Here is a 6,247-nt window from a genome sequence, read left to right on the forward strand (position 1 = left end):
TTTACATTTTTAGCATTTAGCAGGCACCTTTATACAAAGTGACTTACAGTACTGTGATAGTATATTGTTAGGGGTTAAGGACCTTGCTCAAGGGCCCAACAGTGGCAACCTGGAAGTGGTGGGGCTTGAACCAGCGACCTTTTGATTACTAGTCCAGTATCTTAACCACTAGGCTACAACTGCCCATTAAATTTTGGACTGTGGGAGGAAACTGGAGCTCGGAGGAAACCCACACGGACGCTTGGAGAACATGCAAATTCTACACAAAAAGAACCCAGATTGCTCTAACTGGGAATCGAACCCTGGACCTTTTTGTTGTGAGGCGACAGTGCTACCCACTGAGCCACCATGTCACCCTTATAATAATAATAATAATAAATTAAATGTGTTTATTAATTAATTAATTAATTAATTTATCCCTAAAATATGTTGAAAGATTAAATCTTGGGGAGAACATGCAAACTCACCCAGATTGCTCCACCTGGGAATCGAACCCTGGACTTTCTTAATAGTATTAATAATAATAATAATAAGAATAACAATAATTATAATAATGATAATAATGATAATAATGATAATAATAACAATAATAAAAACAATAATAATAATAATAATAACAATAACAATAATAATAATAATAATAATAACAAAAAGAATTATAAATTAAATGTATTTATTAATTTATTAATTTCTCCTTAAAATATTTTCTTAGCTCAAAGATTTAATCTAAGCTCACCCTTATAATAATAATAATGATAATAATAATAATAATAATAATAATAATAATAATAATAATAATAATTAAATTACATTTATTCATTAATTTATTTATCCCTAAAATATGTTGAATTCAATCTTATGCTATCCTTAATTCAAATCTATGTGGTTATTAATATATGCAAGCAAATTTCCATCACTTTCCCTTTTGTTCAGCTCCTGTTCATGTAAATGTGCACACGCAGAAGTTTGTGACACCATTACAAGCCCTAAATTAATCAACAAGGACTCTATTTAATTGCACACATTGCCTGGCTGATTACTTGTGTTCTTGTTAATTACTGTGGTTAACTACAGCGCACCTATGAAGTTCCTCTCAGTATACGGCCGGAAATGTTACCGCCGTTAAAGATCCAGACACTTTATTTTCTCCTGGAAGCAAATTAAAGGGCATGAAAAAAAACAGCTGTGGACAGCACATTGATGAGGGCCATTAGCGACCAGCAGAGGAACCCAGGAGTGCTTGTCCGGCATCTAAAAACGGCATACTTTTTAAAAATGTAGCTCATCATTGTGGCCATTCTATGAAGAATGTTCCCAAGGAAAAAGACTAATGTCAATAAAAACAAACATCATTAGGTTGCTTCCATTTCCTCAAAAAAAAAAAAAAAAGTAGGAAGATAAGAGAAGTCAGAGGTCATGAGAAGAAGGGAGGGCACGTGGTGCTAACACGTTGAGCATTAGGTGCAGTATTGGGGCAAGGTCAAGCAAGGTTCCTCCTTCTATTGTGGGGTGTCATTCGTCAGGCTGAGAGAGCCTGGGTGAGAGCTGGGCCACTAGCCCGAGGGGACAGATCCTGGGTGTGAGGACCCAGGCCTGATAATAGGGTTAGAGGCTGATGGTTATCAGCTCAATGCCTGAGAAGTTTAATTCCTCTCCCCCACCTCCTTAAAGAGTAATCGGTGTTAAGGGTCAAGCAGTAGCAGGCAGCCAATATCGTGTGGATATAGCTATATATAGCTATTGCAGAACGGTCATTACATGTCAATAGTCTTAATAAATACTAGGAAGCTATGAAAATTACAGGTCACATGATCTCCGTCTCAGAATCAGAAAAGGACATTAGACTATTTACCCTCACTGTTCTGTGGGCTCAATACTAACTTTATAAATTCACAATACTGCCTCAAAAAACACTTGTTTACAGCCGTGCTAAGTGGCAGCTGATTGCAGCAGCTCCGTCCTTATTACTATTTACTATGCTTACCTTATTATTATTTACTATGCTTACCTTATTATTATTTACTATGCTACCTTATTATTATTTACTAGGCTTACTTGTTCCCTTAACCTTTATCCTTTTATTTATGTTAGTTTTGTATTATATTACATTACATTTCTTTATTCTATTTATTCAACTACATTGTGTTGTACAGTAATACTGGTGTACTTTAATACTGTTTACTTTAATTTACCTTGAGCTGCTGTAATAACTGACTTTACCTATGGGATTAATAAAGTGTTCTGTCTGTCTGTCTGTCTGTCTGTCTGTCTGTCTGTCTGTCTGTCTGTCTGTCTGTCTGTCTGTCTATCTATCTATCTATCTATCTATCTATCTATCTATCTATCTATCTATCTATCTATCTATCTATCTATCTACTGTACATATCTATTTGTTTCTGTCTACCTGCCTGTCTGTTTATCTATCTATTTATATACATATCTATCTGTCTGTCTGTCCGTCTGTCTGTCTATTTACGTGCATATCTATCTATTTATATACATATCTATCTGTCTGTCTGTCTGTCTGTCTGTCTATTTACGTACATATCTATCTGTCTGTCTATCTATTTATATACAAATTTATGTATGTATCTGTCTGTCTGTCTGTCTTTCTGTCTGTCTGTCTATATACACATCTACATGTCTGTCTGTCCATCTATTTATATACACATCTATCTGTCTTTTTTTAAATATAATTTTATTTATTTATTATTTATTTATTTATTTATTTATTTATTTATTTATTTATTATTATTTTTTTTTTTTTTTTTTTTTTTTTTTTTTTTTTTATTATTATTATTATTATTATTATTGTTATTATTTTGGGGTGTTGCTTTATGTATACTGTTGAATATGTTTGTGCTATTACAATTAATTATTTTTTTAATATAATTGTATTTATTTATTGTGTAAATTATTTAAAGGCTAGGGTATGAATATTAATTTAATTAAAATATTATTATTATTATAAATAATAATTATAATAATAATAATAATAATTATTATTATTATTATTATTATTATATTGTTATTATTATTATTTTGTTATTATTATTAGTAGAAGTATTAAATTTTATTCATTTTACCTTAAATACAATAATGTATACATTTCTTGGCAAACATTGTTTAATAAAATCTCTTATGACACGTACTGTCTTGCTTTAATAACTGAATTTATTTACACTGGTCCTAATTGAATCATCAAGACACACGGATTTAATTAGCATTTTTAATTGTTCAAGCACTGCTGTAATAATTACCAAGTCAAATTTCACACTGAGATCTCATCAGTTGTAAACTAATGCCTCATCCAAGAATCGTAGCTTTGTCATGCAGGCTCTTCTTTACAAATGAGACTTTTTTATAAAAAAAAAACCCATTTTACTTGAACAACAGCAGATCAATCCTGCTCCACATCTATCTTCCTAGTGACTCTCTTTTAGAGCAATGCCACTCCTTTGATATCTATTTTTTTATGTATACAGACTGGCTTAGAGCTGGTTGTGAAAGGCCTTGCTGGAAAAAAAATAAAGCGGACCAAGTATGGTTATTTGTAGGACTCCCTTCCCCCGATACGTTTGCCCCTGTTGTACCAATCTCATTAAAACAGCCCTTTGTTTTGCCACTTTCTAAGCTCTGATCTCTGGATTAGGACGAGTCAAGAGGCCAAGGCAGTTTGAAAAAGCCGGCATGCCACAAAGAAGGGTCTTGTTTCCCCATCAATTTAACCCCATCCTCTTTTTTTTTCCTGTGCTCTTCGATTAGAAAGGATGGGGGGGGTGGGGGGGTGGAGGGGGGGGGGGGGGGTGGCAAGTAGCAGAATAGGTCACGCACTGGCAAGCTATCGTGAGAACTTAATGAAAGTTTTATAACTCTTGAAATGTTTATGACCTCTGCACTCGACAGCTTGTCCTCCAGACGAGGGGCACATGGTAGGAACCCACATGGCTCACAGCTGGAGGACAGCCAGGTTTAGGGGACTGCTGCAGCGGCCCTGTATTCCACACCTGCGCAGAGCCTCGACCTCAGAAAGGGTATTGGTGCTTAGTGAAGGATTTTGTGCCAACCTGTGATGTGGCATACAGAACACAATTAAGTCATTAAATTATTAAATATTGTTTGCTCATACTGCACAGACATGATTTGATGTGTCTGATAGGCCCACCTCAAAGCATCTACCCAGTCTGTGATGGACTGGTGACCTGTCCGGGGTGTTTCCCACCATTCACCTGGTGAATCGGACCTCAATGTTCATATATGCTCAAATGCCTTCCTTCCCCCAATATACTAATGTAAAAATGACAAGTAAACATATTCCACTCACCATCTTTGCATAATTTTAGGATCTGTCAATGTTCCTATCAGTTATTGATGGCAGGAATGTGTTAGAACAACAGGAAACTCAAGTAAAGTTGGTCCCCCCCCAGTGTTCAATTCATGGCTACAGCCCTAAAGTAAAACACAGTGGCTATTTATTAATGGAAAAAAGTAAATATAGAAATAAAGTTTAAAAAAGTAGACAAAATAAATAACCAACTGAAAAAAGTAATCAAAATAAATGCCAAACAGTAAAAAATATCAAAATAATTGACACAAACTGAAAAAGTAGACACAACTAATGACACAAACTGACAAAAGTAGACAAAAATAAATACCACAAACTACAAAAATCTGACAAAAAAAAAAGAATTAAACTAAATAAATTACAAACTAAAAATTGATAAAATAAATACCACAAACTAAAAAAGTAGACAAAATAAATACCACAAAGTAAAAAAAATCTGACAAAAAAAGAATTAAACTAAATAAATTACAAACTAAAAATTGATAAAATAAATAACACAAACTTAAAAAAGTTAACAAATAAATTACACAAAATAAAAAATCTGACAAAAATGAATTTAACTAAATAAATTACAAACTAAAAATTGATAAAATAAATGACACAAACTGAAAAAAGTAAACAAATAAATTACACGAAATAAAAAAAATCAGACAAAAAAAAGAATTAAACTAAATATAAAATGATAAAATAAATGACACAAACTAAAGGCAGCACACAATGCATACCTTCTCATGTATTGTATTTACTTTTTTTCATTAGTTCACTAAATTATAACACACACTACGTCATCGTAAAAATGTCCTAGATTAGCCCAGTTGTTTGTACAATTTAGTCGTTTAAGCAGATAACACACAGCGTAAACTGCGTATGGTGTAATTCTCACCTGCTGTAAATGAGCATGGTTAGTAGTATTGCATATGACAGGCTTTATTGAATTACCTTTACCAGGGAGACCACTGAGAATCTATCACAGCAGCATGGACTTCCTGCCATCCAGAAGCTAGCACATCACAGCCCATCTGAAACAAATGACAGAATTTATCGCTCCGGGCCTATTCTCTCTCTCTCTCTCTTTCTCTCTCTCTGAGCTTCTACCTCTGTAAGCGGCTACAAGCTGAAGCCATGGCTGTCCACGAAATATGATCAAACCCACGGCATAATAGAATTCATAAACATGTCTAAATACAATTTGGTGAAATGTATTTCGGGAAGAGACAATCATTTACAACTTCTGAGAGGGATTTAGAATAAGTATGTTTGTATGCAAATCCGTATCAGGTTTTTTTTTATGTGCTCGGCTCCTGCAGTTCATGAAGGAGCATTAGATTTATGGCATTGTGGGTGCATAATTGGCTGCGTGAGTGCGTGAACGTGTGCATGTGTGCGTGTATGCATGAGGAAAGGGAGGGGGGGTCAGGCAGAAGAGTGAGGATTTATACCGAGACCTTTTAAAGCTACACAGAAAGGAGTTGTGTTTTCACGCCTCTGAGACTCAAAAGCAATCCTGTTGGGTTTAAGGACAGGGGCCAATGCCATCCTAGAGCAGCCACTGGAAGCCTTCGCCAGCTCCTGTGATCAAACATATTTTCTTGGCATTTACAAGCTCGCTTAAAGGGGCAAAGAAACAAAAGAGGAAAGGAGAAGGGGTGTACTACTTCCTTTCTATGTTTCTGGGTTTTAAATGAAGGTCATATAGCGTCAAATGGAATGGTTGAGAATATACAATAAAATATATCAAAAATTACACTGATCAGCCATATCATAGACTTATCAGCTCCACTTACCATATAGAAGCACTTTGTAGTTCTACAATTCCTCACTGTAGTCCATCTGTTTCTCTACATACCTTTTTAACCTGCGTACACCCTGTTCTTTAATGGTCAGGACCCCCACAGGACCACC

This window comes from Trichomycterus rosablanca, chromosome 23 (genome assembly GCF_030014385.1).
Source record: "Trichomycterus rosablanca isolate fTriRos1 chromosome 23, fTriRos1.hap1, whole genome shotgun sequence".
Taxonomy (NCBI): Eukaryota; Metazoa; Chordata; class Actinopteri; order Siluriformes; family Trichomycteridae; genus Trichomycterus; species Trichomycterus rosablanca.